This window comes from Oncorhynchus gorbuscha, linkage group LG05 (assembly GCF_021184085.1).
Source record: "Oncorhynchus gorbuscha isolate QuinsamMale2020 ecotype Even-year linkage group LG05, OgorEven_v1.0, whole genome shotgun sequence".
Lineage (NCBI taxonomy): Eukaryota > Metazoa > Chordata > Actinopteri > Salmoniformes > Salmonidae > Oncorhynchus > Oncorhynchus gorbuscha.
Window position 1 is genome coordinate 39,110,779 of NC_060177.1, and position 25,475 is coordinate 39,136,253.

General features: G+C 46.4%; 1 pseudogene; it reads left to right on the top strand.

The window, feature by feature from the left end:
• LOC124034873 overlaps nucleotides 1-25,475 on the top strand; it is a 144,245-nt pseudogene that overhangs the window by 3,973 nt on the left and 114,797 nt on the right.

Here is a 25,475-nt window from a genome sequence, read left to right on the forward strand (position 1 = left end):
CACTCGAGGAGGAATCCTGGCGGCAACGGAGGAAATCATCAATGAGTGAACGGTCCAGCACGTCCCGAGACGGAACCCAACTCCTCTCCTCAGGACCGTAACCCTCCCAATCCACTAAGTATTGGTGACCCCGTCCCCGAGAACGCATGTCCATGATCTTATGTACCTTGTAAATAGGTGCGCCTCGACAAGGACGGGAGGGGGGAGGGAAGACGAACGGGGGTGCGAAGAAAGGGCTTAACACAGGAGACATGGAAGACAGGATGGACGCGACGAAGATGTCGCGGAAGCAAGCAGTCGCACAGCGACAGGATTGACGACCTGGGAGACACGGAACGGACCAATGAACCGCGGAGTCAACTTACGAGAAGCTGTCGTAAGAGGAAGGTTGCGAGTGGAAAGCCACACTCTCTGGCCGCAACAATACCTTGGACTCTTAATCCTGCGTTTATTGGCGGCTCTCACCGTCTGTGCCCTGTAACGGCAAAGTGCAGACCTCACCCTCCTTCCAGGTGCGCTCACAACGTTGGACAAACGCTTGAGCGGAGGGAACGCTGGACTCGGCAAGCTGGGATGAGAACAGAGGAGGCTGGTAACCCAGACTACTCTGAAACGGAGATAACCCGGTAGCAGACGAAGGAAGCGACCAGAGCGTATTCTGCCCAGGGGAGCTGTTCTGCCCAAGACGCAGGGTTTCTGGAAAGAAAGGCTGCGTAGTATGCGACCAATCGTCTGATTGGCCCTCTCTGCTTGACCGTTAGACTGGGGATGAAACCCGGAAGAGAGACTGACGGACGCACCAATCAAACGACAGAACTCCCTCCAAAACTGTGACGTGAATTGCGGGCCTCTGTCTGAAACGGCGTCTAACGGGAGGCCATGAATTCTGAATACATTCTCGATAATGATTTGTGCCGTCTCCTTAGCGGAAGGAAGTTTAGCGAGGGGAATGAAATGTGCCGCCTTAGAGAACCTATCGACAACCGTAAGAATCACAGTCTTCCCCGCAGACAAAGGCAGACCGGTAATGAAGTCTAAGGCGATGTGAGACCATGGTCGAGAAGGAATGGGGAGCGGTCTGAGACGACCGGCAGGAGGAGAGTTACCCGACTTAGTCTGCGCGCAGTCCGAACAAGCAGCCACGAAACGGCGCGTGTCACGCTCCTGAGTCGGCCACCAAAAGCGCTGGCGAATAGACGCAAGAGTGCCTCGAACACCGGGATGACCAGCTAACTTGGCAGAGTGAGCCCACTGAAGAACAGCCAGACGAGTGGAAACAGGAACGAAAAGGAGGTTACTAGGACAAGCGCGCGGCGACGCAGTGTGCGTGAGTGCTTGCTTAACCTGTCTTTCAATTCCCCAGACTGTTAACCCGACAACACGCCCATAAGGAAGAATCCCCTCGGGATCAGTAGAAGCCACAGAAGAACTAAACAGACGGGATAAGGCATCAGGCTTGGTGTTCTTGCTACCCGGACGGTAAGAAATCACAAACTCGAAACGAGCGAAAACAACGCCCAACGAGCTTGACGGGCATTAAGTCGTTTGGCAGAACGGATGTACTCAAGGTTCTTATGGTCTGTCCAAACGACAAAAGGAACGGTCGCCCCTCCAACCACTGTCGCCATTCGCCTAGGGCTAAGCGGATGGCGAGCAGTTCACGGTTACCCACATCATAGTTGCGCTCAGATGGCGACAGGCGATGAGAAAAATAAGCGCAAGGATGAACCTTATCGTCAGACTGGAAGCGCTGGGATAGAATGGCTCCCACGCCTACCTCTGAAGCGCCAACCTCGACAATGAATTGTCTAGTGACGTCAGGAGTAACGAGGATAGGAGCGGACGTAAAACGTTCTTTTAGAAGATCAAAAGCTCCCTGGGCGGAACCGGACCACTTAAAACACGTCTTGACAGAAGTAAGAGCTGTGAGAGGGGCAGCAACTTGACCGAAATTACGAATGAAACGCCGATAGAAATTAGCGAAACCTAAAAAGCGCTGCAACTCGACACGTGACCTTGGAACGGGCCAATCACTGACAGCTTGACCTTAGCGGAATCCATCTGAATGCCTTCAGCGGAAATAACGGAACCGAGAAAAGTAACGGAGGAGACATGAAAAGAGCACTTCTCAGCCTTTACGTAGAGACAATTTTCTAAAAGGCGCTGTAGAACACGTCAAACGTGCTGAACATGAATCTCGAGTGACGGAGAAAAAATCAGGATATCGTCAAGATAGACAAAAACAAAGATGTTCAGCATGTCTCTCAGAACATCATTAACTAATGCCTGAAAAACAGCTGGCGCATTGGCGAGACCAAACGGCAGAACCCGGTACTCAAAATGCCCTAACGGAGTGTTAAACGCCGTTTTCCACTCGTCCCCCTCTCTGATGCGCACGAGATGGTAAGCGTTACGAAGGTCCAACTTAGTAAAGCACCTGGCTCCCTGCAGAATCTCGAAGGCTGATGACATAAGGGGAAGCGGATAACGATTCTTAACCGTTATGTCATTCATGTCATGCAGGTGAAAGAGGACCCAAAAGCGACTTAACAGAAACAGAGTTTATTTAAGTCCAAACAGGGAATAACAGAAATCCTCTAGTCTGTAGAGGGGAATAACTGGAGAAGCGGCCACAGACTGCAGGTCGCTTCGGGTAGGCGCAGGCCGTAGTTGACAGAGACACCTGCTCACACGCAGCATCTGATGAAGGCAAAAAACACGACAGGACAGGGCGATACACAATCACAGCAAAAACACGACAGGACAGGGCGAAACGCAATCACAGCATGGTGAATACTAAACAAGGAACCGACGGGACAGGAACGGAACACAAAGGAATAAATAGGGACTCTAATCAGGGGAAAGGATCGGGAACAGGTGTGGGAAGACTAAATGATGATTAGGGGAATAGGAACAGCTGGGAGCAGGAACGGAACGATAGAGAGAAGAGAGAGCGAGAGAGTGAGAGAGGGAGGGGGAGAGAGAGGGATAGAAGGAGGGAAAGAACCAAATAAGACCAGCAGAGGGAAACGAATAGAATGGGGAGCACAGGGACAAGACATGATAATAAATGACAAACATGACAGTACCCCCCACTCACCGAGCGCCTCCTGGCGCACTCGAGGAGGAATCCTGGCGGCAACGGAGGAAATCATCGATGAGTGAACGGTCCAGCACGCCCCGAGACGGAACCCAACTCCTCTCCTCAGGACCGTAACCCTCCCAATCCACTAAGTATTGGTGACCCCGTCCCCGAGAACGCATGTCCATGATCTTATGTACCTTGTAAATAGGTGCGCTCTCGACAAGGACGGGAGGGGGGAGGGAAGACGAACGGGGGTGCGAAGAAAGGGCTTAACACAGGAGACATGGAAGACAGGATGGACGCGACGAAGATGTCGCGGAAGAAGCAGTCGCACAGCGACAGGATTGACGACCTGGGAGACACGGAACGGACCAATGAACCGCGGAGTCAACTTACGAGAAGCTGTCGTAAGAGGAAGGTTGCGAGTGGAAAGCCACACTCTCTGGCCGCAACAATACCTTGGACTCTTAATCCTGCGTTTATTGGCGGCTCTCACCGTCTGTGCCCTGTAACGGCAAAGTGCAGACCTCACCCTCCTCCAGGTGCGCTCACAACGTTGGACAAACGCTTGAGCGGAGGGAACGCTGGACTCGGCAAGCTGGGATGAGAACAGAGGAGGCTGGTAACCCAGACTACTCTGAAACGGAGATAACCCGGTAGCAGACGAAGGAAGCGAATTGTGAGCGTATTCTGCCCAGGGGAGCTGTTCTGCCCAAGACGCAGGGTTTCTGAAAGAAAGGCTGCGTAGTATGCGACCAATCGTCTGATTGGCCCTCTCTGCTTGACCGTTAGACTGGGGATGAAACCCGGAAGAGAGACTGACGGACGCACCAATCAAACGACAGAACTCCCTCCAAAACTGTGACGTGAATTGCGGGCCTCTGTCTGAAACGGCGTCTAACGGGAGGCCATGAATTCTGAATACATTCTCAATAATGATTTGTGCCGTCTCCTTAGCGGAAGGAAGTTTAGCGAGGGGAATGAAATGTGCCGCCTTAGAGAACCTATCGACAACCGTCAGAATCACAGTCTTCCCCGCAGACAAAGGCAGACCGGTAATGAAGTCTAAGGCAATGTGAGACCATGGTCGAGAAGGAATGGGGAGCGGTCTGAGACGACCGGCAGGAGGAGAGTTACCCGACTTAGTCTGCGCGCAGTCCGAACAAGCAGCCACGAAACGGCGCGTGTCACGCTCCTGAGTCGGCCACCAAAAGCGCTGGCGAATAGACGCAAGAGTGCCTCGAACACCGGGATGACCAGCTAACTTGGCAGAGTGAGCCCACTGAAGAACAGCCAGACGAGTGGAAACAGGAACGAAAAGGAGGTTACTAGGACAAGCGCGCGGCGACGCAGTGTGCGTGAGTGCTTGCTTAACCTGTCTTTCAATTCCCCAGACTGTTAACCCGACAACACGCCCATAAGGAAGAATCCCCTCGGGATCAGTAGAAGCCACAGAAGAACTAAACAGACGGGATAAGGCATCAGGCTTGGTGTTCTTGCTACCCGGACGGTAAGAAATCACAAACTCGAAACGAGCGAAAAACAACGCCCAACGAGCTTGACGGGCATTAAGTCGTTTGGCAGAACGGATGTACTCAAGGTTCTTATGGTCTGTCCAAACGACAAAAGGAACGGTCGCCCTCCAACCACTGTCGCCATTCGCCTAGGGCTAAGCGGATGGCGAGCAGTTCACGGTTACCCACATCATAGTTGCGCTCAGATGGCGACAGGCGATGAGAAAAATAAGCGCAAGGATGAACCTTATCGTCAGACTGGAAGCGCTGGGATAGAATGGCTCCCACGCCTACCTCTGAAGCGTCAACCTCGACAATGAATTGTCTAGTGACGTCAGGAGTAACGAGGATAGGAGCGGACGTAAAACGTTCTTTTAGAAGATCAAAAGCTCCCTGGGCGGAACCGGACCACTTAAAACACGTCTTGACAGAAGTAAGAGCTGTGAGAGGGGCAGCAACTTGACCGAAATTACGAATGAAACGCCGATAGAAATTAGCGAAACCTAAAAAGCGCTGCAACTCGACACGTGACCTTGGAACGGGCCAATCACTGACAGCTTGGACCTTAGCGGAATCCATCTGAATGCCTTCAGCGGAAATAACGGAACCGAGAAAAGTAACGGAGGAGACATGAAAAGAGCACTTCTCAGCCTTTACGTAGAGACAATTCTCTAAAAGGCGCTGTAGAACACGTCGAACGTGCTGAACATGAATCTCGAGTGACGGAGAAAAATCAGGATATCGTCAAGATAGACAAAAACAAAGATGTTCAGCATGTCTCTCAGAACATCATTAACTAATGCCTGAAAAACAGCTGGCGCATTGGCGAGACCGAACGGCAGAACCCGGTACTCAAAATGCCCTAACGGAGTGTTAAACGCCGTTTTCCACTCGTCCCCTCTCTGATGCGCACGAGATGGTAAGCGTTACGAAGGTCCAACTTAGTAAAGCACCTGGCTCCCTGCAGAATCTCGAAGGCTGATGACATAAGGGGAAGCGGATAACGATTCTTAACCGTTATGTCATTCAGCCCTCGATAATCCACGCAGGGGCGCAGAGTACCGTCCTTCTTCTTAACAAAAAGAACCCCGCCCCGGCCGGAGAAGAAGAAGGCACTATGGTACCGGCGTCAAGAGACACAGACAAATAATCCTCGAGAGCCTTACGTTCGGGAGCCGACAGAGAGTATAGTCTACCTCGAGGAGGAGTGGTCCCCGGAAGGAGATCAATACTACAATCATACGACCGGTGAGGAGGAAGGGAGTTGGCTCGGGACCGACTGAAGACCGTGCGCAGATCATGATATTCCTCCGGCACTCCTGTCAAATCGCCAGGTTCCTCCTGAGAAGTAGGGACAGAAGAAACGGGAGGGATGGCAGACATTAAACACTTCACATGACAAGAAACGTTCCAGGATAGGATAGAATTACTAGACCAATTAATAGAAGGATTATGACATACTAGCCAGGGATGACCCAAAACAACAGGTGTAAACGGTGAACGGAAAATCAAAAAAGAAATAGTCTCACTGTGGTTACCAGATACTGTGAGGGTTAAAGGTAGTGTCTCAAATCTGATACTGGGAAGATGACTACCATCTAAGGCGAACATGGGCGTAGGCTTCTCTAACTCTCTGAAAGGAATGTCATGTTTCCGAACCCATGCTTCGTCCATGAAACAACCCTCAGCCCCAGAGTCTATCAAGGCACTACATGTAGCACCCGAACCGGTCCAGCGTAGATGGACCGACAAAGTAGTACAGGATTTTGATGGAGAGACTTGAGTAGTTGCGCTCACCTGTAGCCCTCCGCTTACAGATGAGCTCTGGCTTTTACTGGACATGAATTAACAAAATGTCCAGCAACTCCGCAATAGAGGCACAGGCGGTTGGTGATCCTCCGTTCCCTCTCCTTAGTCGAGATGCGAATCCTCCCAGCTGCATGGGCCAGACTCTGAGCCAGAGGAGGAGATGGTTGCGATGCGGGAGCAGGGAAACACCGTTGATGCGAGCTCTTCCACGAGCCCGGTGACGTAAGATCTACCCGCTGCTCTATGCGGATGGCGAGAGCAATCAAAGAGTCCACATCTGAAGGAAACCTTCCCGGGAGAGAATCTCATCCTAATTCACTGCGTGAGTCCCTCCAGAAAACGAGCGAGCAGCGCCGGCTCGTTCCACTCACTAGAGGCAGCAAGAGTGCGAAACTCAATAGAATAATCCGCTATGGACCGTTCACCTTGGCATAAGGAAGCCAGGGCCCTAGAAGCCTCCCTACCAAAACTGAACGGTCAAACCCGAATCATCTCATCTTTAAAGTTCTGGAACTTGTTAGAGCAATCAGCCCTTGCCTCCCAGATAGCTGTGCCCCATTCTCGAGCCCGGCCAGTAAGGAGTGAAATGACGTAAGCAACCCGAGCTCTCTCTCTAGAGTATGTGTTGGGTTGGAGAGAGAACACAATCTCACACTGCGTGAGAAAGGAGCGGCACTCAGTGGGCTGCCCGAGTAGCAAGGTGGGTTATTAACCCTAGGTTCTGGAGGCTCGGCAGGCCAGGAAGTAACAGGTGGCACGAGACGTAGACTCTGGAACTGTCCAGAGAGGTCGGAAACCTGAGCGGCCAGGTTCTCCGACGGCATGGCGAGCAGCAGACAATTCCTGCTCGTGTCTGCCGAGCATGGCTCCTTGGATCTCGACGGCAGTGTAACGAGCGTCTGAAGTCGCTGGGTCCATTCCTTGGTCGGTTCCTTCTGTCATGCAGGTGAAAGAGGATTCCAAAAGCGACTTAACAGAAACAGAGTTTATTTAAGTCCAAACAGGGAATAACAGAAATCCTCTAGTCTGTAGAGGGGAATAACTGGAGAAGCGGCCACAGACTGCAGGTCGCCGGGTAGGCGCAGGCCGTAGTTGACAGAGACACCTGCTCACACGCAGCATCTGATGAAGGCAAAACACGACAGGACAGGGCGAAAACGTTAATCACAGCATGGTGAATACTAAACAAGGAACCGACGGGACAGGAACGGAACACAAAGGAATAAATAGGGACTCTCTAATCAGGGAAAGGATCGGGAACAGGTGTGGGAAGACTAAATGATGATTAGGGAATAGGAACAGCTGGAGCAGGAACGGAACGAGATAGAGAGAAGAGAGAGCGAGAGAGTGAGAGAGGGAGGGGGAGAGAGGGATAGAAGGAGGGAAAGAACCAAATAAGACCAGCAGAGGGAAACGAATAGAATGGGGAGCACAGGGACAAGACATGATAATAAATGACAAACATGACACCAGCCCTCGATAATCTCACGCAGGCGCAGAGTACCGTCCCTTCTTAACAAAAAGAACCCCGCCCCGGCCGGGAGAGGAAGAAGGCACTATGGTACCGGCGTCAAGAGACACAGACAAATAATCTCGAGAGCCTTACGTTCGGGAGCCGACAGAGAGTATAGTCTACCCCGAGGAGGAGTGGTCCCCGGAAGGAGATCAATACTACAATCATACGACCGGTGAGGAGGAAGGGAGTTGGCTCGGAACCGACTGAAGACCGTGCGCAGATCATGATATTCCTCCGGCACTCCTGTCAAATCGCCAGGTTCCTCCTGAGAAGTAGGGACAGAAGAAACGGGAGGATGGCAGACATTAAACACTTCACATGACAAGAAACGCTCCAGGATAGGATAGAATTACTAGACCAATTAATAGAAGGATTATGACATACTAGCCAGGGATGACCCAAAACAACAGGTGTAAACGGTGAACGAAAATCAAAAAAGAAATAGTCTCACTGTGGTGTCATGTTTGTCCACTCTCTCGCTCTCTCTTCTCTCTATCGTTCCGTTCCTGCTCCCAGCTGTTCCTATTCCCCTAATCAATCATTTAGTCTTCCCACACCTGTTCCCGATCCTTTCCCCTGATTAGAGTCCCTATTTCTTCCTTTGTGTTCCGTTCCTGTCCTGTCGGTTCCTTGTCTAGAATTCACCGTGCTGTGTTTGTGTATCGCCCTGTCGTGTCGTGTTTTCCTCAGATGCTGCGTGGTGAGCAGGTGTCTGAGTCTGTCTGGTTCAAGTGCCTTCCCGAGGCAACCTGCTGTTCACCTGCTGTTCAAGATCGAGTCTCCAGTTTGTCCTCGTCATTTCGAGTGAAAGTTGTGTTTTTTGTTTGTATTTACTTTACTGGATTAAAGACTCTGTTTTCGCCAAGTCGCTTTTGGGTCCTCTTTCACCTGCATGACAGAAGGAACCGACCAAGGAATGGACCCAGCGACTTCAGACGCTCGTTACACTGCCGTCGAGATCCAAGGAGCCATGCTCGGCAGACACGAGCAGGAATTGTCTGCTGCTCGCCATGCCGTGGAGAACCTGGCCGCTCAGGTTTCCGACCTCTCTGGACAGTTCCAGAGTCTACGTCTCGTGCCACCTGTTACTTCCTGGCCTGCCGAGCCTCCAGAACCTAGGGTTAATAACCCACCTTGCTACTCCGGGCAGCCCACTGAGTGCCGCTCCTTTCTCACGCAGTGTGAGATTGTGTTCTCTCTCCAACCCAACACATACTCTAGAGAGAGAGCTCGGGTTGCTTACGTCATTTCACTCCTTACTGGCCGGGCTCGAGAATGGGGCACAGCTATCTGGGAGGCAAGGGCTGATTGCTCTAACAAGTTCCAGAACTTTAAAGAGGAGATGATTCGGGTTTTTGACCGTTCAGTTTTTGGTAGGGAGGCTTCTAGGGCCCTGGCTTCCTTATGCCAAGGTGAACGGTCCATAACGGATTATTCTATTGAGTTTCGCACTCTTGCTGCCTCTAGTGCTGTACTACTTTGTCGGTCCATCTACGCTGGACCGGTTCGGTGCTACATGTAGTGCCTTGATAGACTCTGGGGCTGAGGGTTGTTTCATGGATGGGTTCGGAAACATGCATTCCTTGGGTTAGAGAAACATGTTCGCCTTGATGGTAGTCATCTTCCCAGTATCAGATTTGAGACACTACCTTTAACCCTCACAGTATCTGGTAACCACAGTGAGACTATTTCTTTTTTGATTTTTCGTTCACCGTTTACACCTGTTGTTTTGGGTCATCCCTGGCTAGTATGTCATAATCCTTCTATTAATTGGTCTAGTAATTCTATCCTATCCTGGAACGTTTCTTGTCATGTGAAGTGTTTTATGTCTGCCATCCCTCCCGCTTTCTTCTGTCCCTACTTCTCAGGAGGAACCTGGCGATTTGACAGGAGTGCCGGAGGAATATCATGATCTGCGCACGGTCTTCAGTCGGTCCCGAGCCAACTCCCTTCCTCCTCACCGGTGTATGATTGTAGTATTGATCTCCTTCCGGGGACCACTCCTCCTCGGGGTAGACTATACTCTCTGTCGGCTCCCGAACGTAAGGCTTCGAGGATTATTTGTCTGTGTCTCTTGACGCCGGTACCATAGTGCCTTCTTCCTCTCCGGCCGGGGCGGGGTTCTTTGTTAAGAAGAAGGACGGTACTCTGCGCCCTGCGTGGATTATCGAGGCTGAATGACATAACGGTTAAGAATCGTTATCCGCTTCCCCTTATGTCATCAGCCTTCCGAGATTCTGCAGGGGAGCCAGGTGCTTTACTAAGTTGGACCTTCGTAACGCTTACCATCTCGTGCGCATCAGAGAGGGGACGAGTGGAAACGGCGTTTAACACTCCGTTAGGGCATTTTGAGTACCGGGTTCTGCCGTTTGGTCTCGCCAATGCGCCAGCTGTTTTTCAGGCATTAGTTAATGATGTTCTGAGAGACATGCTGAACATCTTTGTTTTTGTCTATCTTGACGATATCCTGATTTTTTCTCCGTCACTCGAGATTCATGTTCAGCACGTTCGACGTGTTCTACAGCGCCTTTTAGAGAATTGTCTCTACGTAAAGTCTGAGAAGTGCTCTTTTCATGTCTCCTCCGTTACTTTTCTCGGTTCCGTTATTTCCGCTGAAGGCATTCAGATGGATTCCGCTAAGGTCCAAGCTGTCAGTGATTGGCCCGTTCCAAGGTCACGTGTCGAGTTGCAGCGCTTTTAGGTTTCGCTAATTTCTATCGGCGTTTCATTCGTAATTTCGGTCAAGTTGCTGCCCCTCTCACAGCTCTTACTTCTGTCAAGACGTGTTTTAAGTGGTCCGGTTCCGCCCAGGGAGCTTTTGATCTTCTAAAAGAACGTTTTACGTCCGCTCCTATCCTCGTTACTCCCTGACGTCACTAGACAATTCATTGTCGAGGTTGACGCTTCAGAGGTAGGCGTGGGAGCCATTCTATCCCAGCGCTTCCAGTCTGACGATAAGGTTCATCCTTGCGCTTATTTTTCTCATCGCCTGTCGCCATCTGAGCGCAACTATGATGTGGGTAACCGTGAACTGCTCGCCATCCGCTTAGCCCTAGGCGAATGGCGACAGTGGTTGAGGGGCACCGTTCCTTTTGTCGTTTGGACAGACCATAAGAACCTTGAGTACATCCGTTCTGCCAAACGACTTAATGCCCGTCAAGCTCGTTGGGCGTTGTTTTTCGCTCGTTTCGAGTTTGTGATTTCTTACCGTCCGGGTAGCAAGAACACCAAGCCTGATGCCTTATCCCGTCTGTTTAGTTCTTCTGTGGCTTCTACTGATCCCGAGGGATTCTTCCTTATGGGCGTGTTGTCGGGTTAACAGTCTGGGGAATTGAAAGACAGGTTAAGCAAGCACTCACGCACACTGCGTCGCGCTTGTCCTAGTAACCTCCTTTTCGTTCCTGTTTCCACTCGTCTGGCTGTTCTTCAGTGGGCTCACTCTGCCAAGTTAGCTGGTCATCCCGGTGTTCGAGGCACTCTTGCGTCTATTCGCCAGCGCTTTTGGTGGCCGACTCAGGAGCGTGACACGCGCCGTTTCGTGGCTGCTTGTTCGGACTGCGCGCAGACTAAGTCGGGTAACTCTCCTCCTGCCGGTCGTCTCAGACCGCTCCCCATTCCTTCTCGACCATGGTCTCACATCGCCCTAGACTTCATTACCGGTCTGCCTTTGTCTGCGGGGAAGACTGTGATTCTTACGGTTGTCGATAGGTTCTCTAAGGCGGCACATTTCATTCCCTCGCTAAACTTCCTTCCGCTAAGGAGACGGCACAAATCATTATCGAGAATGTATTCAGAATTCATGGCCTCCCGTTAGACGCCGTTTCAGACAGAGGCCCGCAATTCACGTCACAGTTTTGGAGGAGTTCTGTCGTTTGATTGGTGCGTCCGTCAGTCTCTCTTCCGGGTTTCATCCCCAGTCTAACGGGCAAGCAGAGAGGGCCAATCAGACGATTGGTCGCATACTACGCAGCCTTTCTTTCAGAAACCCTGCGTCTTGGGCAGAACAGCTCCCCTGGGCAGAATACGCTCACACCCGCTTCCTTCGTCTGCTACCGGGTTATCTCCGTTTCAGAGTAGTCTGGGTTACCAGCCTCCTCTGTTCTCATCCCAGCTTGCCGAGTCCAGCGTTCCCTCCGCTCAAGCGTTTGTCCAACGTTGTGAGCGCACCTGGAGGAGGGTGAGGTCTGCACTTTGCCGTTACAGGGCACAGACTGTGAGAGCCGCCAATAAACGCAGGATTAAGAGTCCAAGGTATTGTTGCGGCCAGAGAGTGTGGCTTTCCACTCGCAACCTTCCTCTTACGACAGCTTCTCGTAAGTTGACTCCGCGGTTCATTGGTCCGTTCCGTGTCTCCCAGGTCGTCAATCCTGTCGCTGTGCGACTGCTTCTTCCGCGACATCTTCGTCGCGTCCATCCTGTCTTCCATGTCTCCTGTGTTAAGCCCTTTCTTCGCACCCCCGTTCGTCTTCCCTCCCCCCTCCCGTCCTTGTCGAGAGCGCACCTATTTACAAGGTACATAAGATCATGGACATGCGTTCTCGGGGACGGGGTCACCAATACTTAGTGGATTGGGAGGGTTACGGTCCTGAGGAGAGGAGTTGGGTTCCGTCTCGGGACGTGCTGGACCGTTCACTCATTGATGATTTCCTCCGTTGCCGCCAGGATTCCTCTCGAGTGCGCCAGGAGGCGCTCGGTGAGTGGGGGGGTACTGTCATGTTTTGTCATTTATTATCTTGTCTTGTCCCTGTGCTTCCCATTCTATTCGTTTCCCTCTGCTGGTCTTATTAGGTTCTTTCCCTCTTTCTATCCCTCTCTCTCCCCCTCCCTCTCTCACTCTCTCGCTCTCTCTTCTCTCTCGTTCCGTTCCTGCTCCCAGCTGTTCCTATTCCCCTAATCAATCATTTAGTCTTCCCACACCTGTTCCCGATCCTTTCCCCTGATTAGAGTCCCTATTTCTTCCTTTGTGTTCCGTTCCTGTCCTGTCGGTTCCTTGTCTAGAATTCTCCGTGCTGTGTTTGTGTATCGCCCTGTCGTGTCGTGTTTTCCTCAGATGCTGCGTGGTGAGCAGGTGTCTGAGTCTGTCTGGTTCAAGTGCCTTCCCGAGGCAACCTGCTGTTCACCTGCTGTTCAAGATCGAGTCTCCAGTTTGTCCTCGTCATTTCGAGTGAAAGTTGTGTTTTTTTGTTTGTATTTACTTTACTGGATTAAAGACTCTGTTTTCGCCAAGTCGCTTTTGGGTCCTCTTTCACCTGCATGACAGTCTGTGCGGGTCGCTACAATAATATATGCCATTTAGCAGACGCTTTTATCCAAAGCGACTTACAGTCATGTGTGCATACATTCTACGTATTGGTGGTCCCGGGTCCCGGGGATCGAACCCACTACCCTGGCGTTACAAGCGCCATGATCTACCAACTGAGCTACAGAAGGACCCCAATCACAGGAGGTAGCTCTTTCAGTAGTTTAGTTGGAATATGTCCAGTATTCAGCTTGAGGGTTTAGAGGCCATGACTATTTTCATGAATGTGTCAAGAGATACATGATTTAAAAACTTCAATGCGTCCTATGATCCTAGGTCCTGGCAGTCCTGTGCAGACTCAGGACAACTGAGCTTTGGAGAAATACGCAGATTTAAAGAGGAATTCCATAATTTGCTTTCTAATAATCATGATCTTTTCATCGAAGAAGTTCATGAATTTATTACTGCTGAAGTGAAAGCAATCCTCACTTGGGGAATGCTGCTTTTTAGTTAGCTTTGCGACAGTATCAAAAATAAATTTAGGATTGTTCTTATTTTCCTCAATTAAGTTGGAAAAATAGGATGATCGAGCAGCAATAAGGGTTCTTCGATACTGCACGGTACTGTCTTTCCAAGCTAGTGGGAAGACTTCCAGTTTGGTGTGGAGCCATTTCCGTTCCAATTTTCTGGAAGCTTGCTTCAGAGCTCGATATCTGAGTGTTCAATTCCCTGGGAGAGTGATCAGGACTTGAGGCCAGCTTTACAGGATGAACCCTTACTGCAGATAGGAACTTGCATTCACAGGTTCATTGTTCAACTGAAAGGCCCCAATTGAATCAAGTGCAGATAAAGGGTAACTGCATTACAGGTATATTTAGAATGTTTTCACCAGGTGTTTTGCATCAATATCCAATGTTGTTTTAAGGAAGAACTTGAACCTGTTTAAAACCAACAAAGCCTGGAAGCTGTTCCTATAAACAGTGAAACTGCAGTGCTGTTTTCTTTTATCTAGCATTATTTGACTGGGCATTTGCATGGGATGACGTCACTGGTATGGTTCAGACAAAGGAGGTTTTGGAGCATTGCATGTTTGGCAGAGATGCAATTGTACACAGTACTGTTATAGTAGGCAGTCATTATCTTTCTGTGTTTTAAATGTGTTCAAGTGAGTCCCCCCCTCTCTTTTTCTCTTTCCCTTTTGTTAGATCTGGAAGAACTGTGTGAGGGGACGGGGATGTTGCCTGGCCCCTCTACTGGGGGCCAGTGTGAAACCAGCTACTCCCCTGATGCTATTCTGCAGAGGGCCCAGGCTGCAGAGAAGAGGGCCCAGGGCACAGAGGAAGCCCTGGTCAGAGCCATGGATGATCTACGACAAACTCAAGTCAGTGCTGCCCACACTACTGTTAATTACTGTGACTACTACTGTTATAAGCATCACCACTACTACCATTTCTGATATTATTACAAAAATACAAATACTACATTAACCCTTTATACTCGAGGGAATTGGCCAATATGGATAGGGTCACATTTAAATGTTTCTATCAGAAGAAATATGAGAAGCATATGTACCACCGTGGTAGCAATTGAAAGGGGAAGTACTGGAAGGTGCTCAACCAATGTGAGTTGAGGTGCAACCCAAAAATGTGATTATCATTGAAAAGGGTATGGCACAACACTCGCTCACCATTGAAAACGCATTATTTTATTTAAGCTTTTAATAGTTCCTTAAATAAAATAGTATTTACCTCTGACATAAATTATAGTATGTTACTCCAGTGTCCTCAATTGTGCAATCGAACACATTTTCTCTTCCTCTCCTGCGGTGCTTGGTGGGAGAGGGAGTGAGTGTGTTTCTCTTCACAGCAGCTACCAGTGAAACTGGTACAGGGGCAGCGCAGACACTTTCATTAAGGAATCAGGCCAGAGTAATGGACTTTACTTTTTGACCAAATCATTATTTTAGCTGCCACAAAAATACAAAGGTTTGAGTAAAGTAACCACCTAGAATTTGTAGCTGGCACTGATGCGACCAATACATTTTTTACTTGCACAGTCAAGTCAAAGGGTCACATATTGCGACCAAATGGTCACACTCTGGATCCCTGCATTTGATTGCACTGGTGTTTCTCATTCTCACACTTGCACCTCCCACTTGCGGCCAGCAGGGGGACTCAGTGAACTCAGTTTTGGCAAGGCCTTTCCTTTGACTTGGAGGAAAAGGAGAAGGGGGGTTCCAATACTGCATAGAGTGGGGGCAGAGAGGAGGGGGGGTATAGATGCGCTTTTTCCATTTGCTATGTCCTGTCGGAAGGTTGTGCTGTAAGTGTGTGACTGTGCTGCTGTAAATCTGTTCCAATACGTTCCGGAAAGAAGTTGCCTGTACGCATTGATCTAGGATCAGCCAATCTGAACCTTAAACCATGGGGGGGAATGCAAAACTGACCTTAGATCAGGTTCTAGGGGCAACCTCATCCTACTCTGTTGTAAAATACAATGGTATTTGTTTCAGGTTGCTGGCCCAGGGTCTATTATTGATTGCAGATTTGGATCGGGGCCCCCGGGACCTTGGGTGCCGTGGCTGAGCTCCTGGAGGACGGGGCCTACTTCAGCTCATATGGCCACTACAGCATTCTGTAGGTCCGCTGCCACGTATGCATACACTCATGCCCTCTATTAAACTGCTGTTTCTTCTTAACTCAGTAGCCACTGCAGAGAGAGGAGGGACACAGGTTTAGCAGTGCGGTTTATGTGAAAGGCTCGATGTAGCATTAAATTAAAATGATCGTCTCTATGCAAACTACGATGTTGATAACATGACACTTTTCTCAAAGTGACAAATCAGCAATAAGGAGTGAGCTCTCGTGCGAAACATCAGCATTACTATAACATGGTGGAGCTTTGAGATGTGGTGATTATATTTCACACTTCTTAAGCATTACAAGTTGTGTGAGTGGGTAGGAATGTGGTCAACCCTATCTTCCTCTCTCACTTACCGCAGTGCTTCGACATGATTCGTTCCCTCTCTCTGATTGGTGCTTAGCACTATATATACGTCAGACTAAACTTCATCAAAAACCCTTCCTCGGAGGAAAGAGGAACCACGTGATAGGTTTGCGGTAGAAGATCGTCAACTCTTTTACGGGCTGCCATAAAGTGGATCACACTGTGTGTGTGTGTGAGAGAGAGCGTGCGTGAGTAAGACAGGGCGAAAGAGAAATTTAGTCTCACCATTTAACCCTCCCCCTTCCTCCCCTGCCCCATCATCAAAGTTTAATCTGCATCTCTGGTCAAGTTATTGAAGAAGAATCTGGAAGAATCAATTCTCTATTTCTAGAAGCTCTGGTTTTCAATCATCCTTGCTCCAAGGATCCTTCGCGCCTCCTCATGTCAGCCTAGTTTAATGAATATGAGGTCAGCTGTCATGTCAGATCAATCTTTGGAACAGATACAATTAATTTATTTCAACACCATGAGGGGGGTTTCCTTGACGCTCTTAAACCTAGTCCTGGACTAAAAGCAAGCACAATGGAGAATCTCTGTTTTCGGGAAACTGCTCCTATGGGATTTTAACTGTAATTTGGCAAAAGATTTGATCACTTTGTTCAGTTTCTGTCACCTAACCAAAAGCATGCGAAGGCTTCAATCCGAAGTCAGTGAGGATAAGTTGTGAGTTTTAGATAAATGTGTGTTTCATGGGTATGTAAAGGGCCTCCCTCTAAAAAGTATAAGGATTTGATTGGCAGGTTAATTAGCCAGTCCTGACCAACTCGATTCCATGTGGAATGGTTGAAAGGAAGCCAGTCCTTTCTATTTCTATGTTTGAATAAGTCTACTCTTCTTTAGATTTCTACGCCTAGCAAGCATTGAACTCGTTTTTCGTGGAGTCAAATCCCCAGTCAGCTCTGATTCAACGAGATACACATACAAACATGGCACTCCAGAAACCCGTGGTCATCTCCCCTCTAGTTTTCATGGGAACTCTCAATCACATAGACATACAACCGTACACCCGGCTGTGACACACACCGTGGTCTCGGGTGATTGGATAATTTGTTTCAGTGTGTTATGTTGTTTCTGAAGACATGCTCTATGATTATGTTTTTTATGTCCGTGGTAATGGATGACCTGAATGTCCTTTGTTCTTTCCTTTCGGGTTAAAGAGCGCACAGAAAGCTACAGGGACGTCAAACCAGAAGTGTTCAAGGACAAGGTAAGCAAATATCTCGGCAGTGCGGGTTTTAAAATATAAATTCACAATTGCTATAGCAGTGATGGCGCTTGATTTAAAACACTACGACTTCATTACGCGCTGTAGCGCTTCTCAGCTGTGGACTGTGGAGTGCTGATAATGGGAGCACACCAAACCCCTTATTGCCCCTCTTCCTCCCCCAACCCTGCACTGTCATTGAAGCAGGCAGCATCCATCTCCAAGGCCATCCCTTATGTGCTGCCACCGGGTAGGCCCAGAGGGAGGGGGTAGAGGATAGCCAGGGGGAGAGGAGGGGAAACGTTTTAAGAGGATGGTGAAGAGTGCTGGAGCAATTTTCCAGTCAAAGGGGTTAGGGATTGGAGAGAATGGGTCGGAAACGGGACGGTTGCAGGAAGAAGAAAAGCAGGGTTTGGACTGGGTATTGTTATCCCTGTCATCGGGGTGGCGGTGGATGAGGGTTATGTCGACCTGCTGCAACCCCTGTCATCGTGATAAACACTCTGGCTCCTCTCCTGCACCTCGCCCCCAGTATGGTCATTCAGCGAACCAGAAAGAAGCATCTCTTAAAAACATGTTAGTGGGAAAAGATAGAGAGATTGTGTCAAAGGACTGTAGGCTGGATTTGAACCCATGTCATTAGACCAGCCAGACCAGAGGATAGGAGTATATCAGACAGATAAATATTTGTGAGGGAAGTTGAAAATGGATTGTATTACGAGGGATATGGTTTTGCTGTTTTGTGTGTAGCGCAATCCTTTTGTCGTAGCCCCTTCTCAGATGTCACCAGGTAGGCCAAAACTCCATCCCACCAAAACAGGCAGTAATATCAGGTGGTCTTTTCAAAAGGCTTAGACTAAAAGAGCATTATCTTAATTTTCACAGTATTATTCCAACTTCCTTGCGTGGAAGTATATATATATACTATATTTAAAAAATATATAATGGACCTACAGTATACGATTTTCAAATACCTGCCCTTTTTTCTATTGATGAACAAATCGGTCCTAAAAAGATCTGTACGTCCCTATGTGGCCCTCGGGACTAAATTATTGGCCACCCCTGGTCAAAACCCCTATTAGATGCATATCTATCTACCCTTCTGAACACGCTAATCAGCCAATCCTTTTCTAGTTACAGTTGAAGTTGGAAGTTTACATACACCTTAGCCAAATACATTTAAGCTCAGTTTTTCACAATTCCTATAATTTAATCAGAGTAAAAATTCCCTGTTTTAAGTCAGTTAGGATCACCGCTTTATTTTAAGAATGTGTAATGTCAGAATAATAGTAGAGTTATTATTTCAGCTGTTATTTCTTTCATCACATTCCCAGTGGGTCAGAAGTTTACATACACTCAATTAGTATTTGGTAGCATTGCCTTTAAATTGTTTAACTTGGGTCAAACGTTTTGCGTAGCCTTCCACAAGCTTCCCGCAATAAGTTGGGTGAATTTTGACACATTCCTCCTGACAGAGCTGGTGTAACTGAGTCAGGCTTGTAGGCCTCCTTGCTCGCACAGGCTTTTTCAGTTCTGCCCACAAATGTTATATATGATTGAGGTTAGGGCTTTGTGATGGCCACTCCAATACCTTGACTTTGTTGTCCTTAAGCCATTTTTCCACAACTTGGAAGTATGCTTGGGGTTATTGTCCATTTGGAAGACCCATTTGTGACCAAGCTGATGTCTTGAGATGTTGTTTTCAATATATCCACCTAAGTTTCCTACCTCATGATGCTATATATTTTGAAGTGCACTAGTCCCTCCTGCAGCAAAGCACCCCCACAACATGATGCTGCCACCCCCGTGCTTCACGGTTGGGATGGTGTTCTTCGGCTTGCAAACATCCCCTTTTTCCTCCAAACATAACGATGGTCATTATGGCCAAACGGTTTTATTTTTGTTTCATCAGACCAGAGGACATTTCTTCAAAAAGTACAATTTTTGTCCCCATGTGCAGTTGCAAACCTTAGTCTGGCTTTTTTATGGCGGTTTTGGAGCAGTGGCTTCTTCCTTGCTGAGCGGCCTTTCAGGTTATGTCGATGTAGGACTCGTTTTACTGTGTATATAGATACTTTTGTACCGGTTTCCTCCAGCATCTTCACAAGGTCCTTTGCTGCTGTTCTGGGATGGATTTGCACTTTTCACACCAAAGTACGTTCATCTCTAGGAGACAGAACACGTCTCCGTCCTGAGCGGTATGATGGGTACGTGGTCCCATGGTGTTTATACTTGCGTACTCTTTTTTTGTACAGATGAACGTGGCACCTTTGGGCGTTTGGAAATTGCTCCCAAGGATGAACCAGAATTTTGGAGGTCTACAATTTGGCTGATTTAATTTTCCCATGATGTCAAGCAAAGAGGCACTGAGTTTGAAGGTAAGCCTTGAGATACATCCACATGTGCATCTCCAATTTACTCAAATGATGTCAATTAGCCTATCAGAAGTTTCTAAAGCCATGACATAATTTTCGGGAATTTTCCAAGCTGTTTAAAGGGACAGTCAACTAAGTGTATGCAAACTTCTGACCCACTGGAATTGTGATACAGTCAATTATAAGTGAAATAATCTGTCCGTAAACAATTGTTGGAAAAATTACTTGTCATGCACTAGGTAGATGTTCTAACCAAGTTGCCAAAGCTATAGTTTGTTAACAAGATGTTTTAATGACTCCAACCTAAGTGTATATAAGGGAATGTTTCCTTTTGTGGATTAAAGGTACTCTTCTACCTCCTATTCTGCAGGTGGTGCTCGATGTGGGCTGTGGGATGGGCATCCTGTCTATGTTCGCTGCCAGAGCGGGAGCCAAGATGGTCATTGGGGTGGACCAATCAGAAATCATCCTCCAGGCCATGGACATTGTCAGGTGAGCTGCCATTGTTATCCCGGGGAATCCTGGGAAATGTAGTGTGTTTTTGGTTGTACTCTACCGCCCCATTTCAAATGCCCCTCTATTTCATGCTAACTGGACATGAATATTATGCAGACCTGCCGACATGAACACGTTTTGCTTTCCAACTACGCAATTCTCTGTCCATGAACGAGATCCGAGTTAAAAGTATGCAGAAATGAATAGGTCCACTGAGTGAAACTAACATCCCGATTCTCGAGCTTCAACACACAGACATGTACGGAGTTTGTGTCAACGGACATGGAGATTAATACATAATGGTCACATTTGTGAGAGTGTGATATACATTTAATTCTGCATCCCATTAGTTGTATTTTCCACGTAACATTACGAGGATAACGCAACCTGAGACTGTAACTGTAATTATGATCCACGCCACAAAAGGCATTACAAAAGTATAATCAAAACTAAATATAAACATCTTAGCATTAAATGGAGTCGGAGGTTTGAAGATTCCGCGATGGAGGATGAATGAGTGTCTGGTATTAGCTATAGAGGCAATGCTTCTAAAATACCTTTGCACTAGATTTGAGATTTTATCAATTTCAAACCTTTTATAGACTTGATTTGGTACAATTCTATAATTGCGATCAAACTCACCAGTGTGCATGCGTGCAAGGGGAAGAAAACCCCAATTCGGCGCGTGCTAGTCTGGTACTCTTAAAAGTTGGGCAGGGTTGGCAAGACTGATTATGTGATATATAAACACACACCCCATTGTCGAACAAGTGTCTATGAGCTCAGGTAAGGCTTTATAGTGACGGTGTGTCAGTGTCCATACTTCTACTGCATATAACTTTAACACCCGTATCACAGGGACCAGAAGCCAGTCAACAGCCGTGACTGAATACCTGTACTCATGTTCTAAATAGTAGGCATTATGGGTATGCGAAAATACAGTTTTATAGTACACTATTAAAAATAAAGGTTCAGGTTGGAACCAAATAAGGTTATTAAGAGTGATGCCATTGGGTAACCATTCTAGGTTATTTTGAATAACCTTAAATTGGATGCTTCTTTGAAGAACCACACACTATTTTATGCAAGTAAGTTGTTGAGCCTTATTTGCATATTTCCCAAGATGCCTTTCGAGTTAATTTTAGTTACCAATACAATCCTTGACTGTTTGCTAGTTACAGAGACATGGTTGTTGCATTCATTCATTTTCAGTACTGTGACCTCCTCCAAGTAAAATCCTATGTGATATGTTATTGTTAAAATTAATTATTGAACATAATACACAACATAGTTCATAACGCCTTGTTTTGAGGGTCTAGTTTTAACCTAAACTCATGGTTTACAGATCACATCAGGCCTGCAAGACACATAATTCTGACTTGCAAAGTCATGTAATTCCTATTGAAATCCAGCCAAAGTGCGGATCTGCAACATTTATAATTTTTATTCACCTACGACCTGCATTCAGAATGACTGCCAGGGTTAGGATGACTAACATATGATAATACCTAAATCATTTAAATTGGAAGACTTTCAGTACCTGGTGCAGTAAATCCAAGTAACATATTGGATTTGTTTAGAAAAATGTTTTATTTATATTTGAGTAGCAGAAGATTAATTAATCAATCAAAACATGGATATTGAAACGAATAATAAAAAAATACACTTCAATGTTGTTGTCACGGTTTTCTAATGGTGAAGGAGAGTCGGACCAAACTGCAGCGTGTCGATTGCCATCCATGTTTATTTAAACAAATGTAAAACACGACTAAACACGAACACTACAAAACAATAAACGAAACGAAACGAAAACCGAAACAGCCTATACATGTGTCAACTAACATCTAACAAGGACATCAAGACACTCTGGACAATCACCCACAATACAACCAAAGAATATGGCTGCCTAAATATGGTTCCCAATCAGAGACAACGATAAACACCTGCCTCTGATTGAGAACCACTTCAGACAGCCATAGACTTTCCTAGAACACCCCACTAAGCTACACACCACATACAAAAACCCATGTCACACCCTGGCCTGACCAAATACATGAAGAAAAACACAAAACACTTCGACCAGGGCGTGACAGTTGTGATGCAAAATGCATAGCACTCAGAATTAAAAGGGTTTTACCAGGTATTGTTCATCCTGATCAGACAGGTTTTTTGCATGGACGATACATTGGAGATGATATACGACAACTACTAGAAATAATAGAACATCATGAAACGTATAAGAGGCCAGGAATGGTATTTATAGGCATTTGATAAAGTAAGAATGGATGCCTGGATATTTTCAGTTTCTGTAATTCTCTTTTTAAAATGGGTAAAAAATAATGTATAGCAACCACAGATGTAAAATGGTAAATAACGGCTACTTCTCAGAGTTTTGAATTGTCAAAAGGAGCAAAGGTGTCCTCTGTCACCATATCTATTCGTTATGGCCATCAAAATGCTAGCTATTAAAATCAGATCCAATAACAACATTAGAGGATTAGAAATCCAAGGCTTAAAAACAAAGTTGTCCATGTATGCCGATGACTCAGGTTTTATGTTAAGTCCGCAAGCTTGATCCCTGCAATGTCTCATTAAAGATCTAGATAACTTTTCTGTACTCTCTGGACTAAAACCTAATTATGATAAGTGTACACAATTACGTATTGGATCCTTAAAAAAGACAACTTTTACATTACCTTGCAGCTTACCTATAAAATGGGCTGATGGTGAAGTAGACATACTCGGTTATTCATATCACAAATATATCAATAAGCTTTCCACACTGAATTTCAATAGAAAACTTGTAAAAATAAACAAGATCCTGCAACCATGGAGAGGTACGTACCTGTCTATTTATGGAAAAATTCCCCAGATTAACTCCTTAGTCATATCTCAGTTTACTCATTTACGGTGCTGCTTACTGCTGATGATTCGTTTTTCAAATCATATGAGCAAAAAATATTTCGCTTTATCTGGGACGCTAAACCAGAAAATAAAACGAGCCTATCTATATAATGAATATGTGTCACGACTTCCGCCGAAGTCGGCTCCTCTCCTTGTTCATGCGGCATTCGGCGGTCGACGTCTCCGGCTTTCTAGCCATCGCTGCTCCATTTTTCATTGATCCATTTTTTTTGTCTTGTTCCCTGCAAACTTCACCAATCACACTCATGTATTTATTCCTCTTTTCCCCCTCATGTCTTTGTGTGAAATTGTTTGTGTTAGGTGTTAATTGTTGACTCGCCAGACTGGTTTGCTTATACCGTGTTGTACACAAAGATGTTAAACATTTATTATTGTGACTGTTTTGCACTTTTACCAATGGGTTGGAGGTTTCTCCTGCCTCATTAAAGTGTGCACCTGTTCACAACTTTCTGCTCTCCTTCACCCGACTTTGCTACCAGTACGCACACACCTAACCATATGAATTGAATGGGTTGAGATTATTTGATATAAAAGTACTAAACCTCTCTCTAAAAGCTTCACTCATTCAAAAGTTTTATTTGAACCCTAACTGGTTCTCAAGTAGATTAATAAAAAGCTCATCCATTGTTTAAAAATTGCCTTTTTGCCGTCGTGCAGATTGCCATGTCTCATTTTCTATTAATTGACAAATGATACTTTTTTCAAAGTATGTCTTTTTCAAACAAGTATTGCGGAGCTGGCTACAATTTCAATTTCATCCCACTGAAAAGATATTACAAATATTATGGCTGAACTCAAATGTGCTGGTTGATAAAATACCTGTATTTATGGGAAATATGTTTGAAAAGGGTATTTTGTTCTTAACTCTACCATTACAATATCATTTATGTCCTTCATGGAGTTATCAGAATTGTATGGCATTAACCCAAAAATGGAGGAGGCAGCGGGAGGAGGTAAGGAACTGGTCTGTCTGCCCAATATAAATGATCAAAACTGGCGGAGGAGTAAAAATAGCCTAAATAGGAAAGATTACCAGTATACTGGATTTGCTGTGTGTGAGAGGGAGAATGATGGTCAAAAGATTAAGGGGAAAAAGTCATAATAAAAGTACATTTGAATGACACTAAGTGGCAGTGTTTTTACAACTAATGCCGGTTTGCCTGAGGCTGATGCCGTGCAGGTGTTTGTACACATGCATATACACACACTTTCATTCAAATAAACACATACAAGAACACACACATACATGTAATAGTGCCAGACATGCACACAAACATATACAGTTGGCATTGCTGTTATGATTTCAGTTGTCCTTGATGTCCTTTGTTTTAAATTATTATTGTGCATTATTTTTTGCATTGTTGTTTGCTGTTATCTTCTGTCTTTTCCTTTTCCCCTTTAGGGGGGGGGGCTGTGGGAGGGGTCTCGAATGGTTGAGGGACAGCTATTGGGGAAGTGATTGAGTAGTCTGCATAGATTTCATGACTATAAGCTCAAAAGACGAAAACACAGTCTTTTTTTGTAAATTGAAATTTGCTGTCATAAATGTTATAGCAACACCTCCGCCTACGTGTAATGGAGTCGCCAATCACTAGGGTTTTCAATTTGTCAGAGCTATTGATGGTAGGCTGGACACATGACATTTTTAACAATGCTTTTTTCTGATTAAAAAAAATTATTCATTGCATGCACCGTAGAGCCCAGTTTCATAATATGACCATATTTCCCAGCTGTAGGCCTTATTTTAGGGCATTTTTCATCCTGCCAGCTCCTATTAGTTCTATTAAGAACAAATTCTTATTTACAATGATGGCCTACTGGGGAACAGTGGGTTAACTGCCTTGTTCAGGGGCATAACAACATATTTTTTACCTTGTCAGCTCTTAGATTCCATCTAGCAAACTTTTGGTTGCTTACCCAACGCTCTAACCACTAGGCAACCTGCCACCCCAAAGGTGCAGATGTTTACTTTCTACACAAGTAATTATTTTCCGGTTTCGTCCATCGAACAGATTGTAGTGTTAAAATAAAAAGGATACTTTTTTTGTGTCATTTAGGCGAAATGGAATTCTAAATCAAATCAAATCAAATTTTATTTGTCACATACACATGGTTAGCAGATGTTAATGCGAGTGTAGCGAAATGCTTGCGCTTCTAGTTCCGACAATGCAGTAATAACCAACAAGTAATCTAACTAACAATTCCAAAACTACTGTCTTATACACAGTGTAAGGGGATAAAGAATATGTACATAAGGATATATGAATGAGTGATGTTACAGGGCAGCATACAGTAGATGGTATCGAG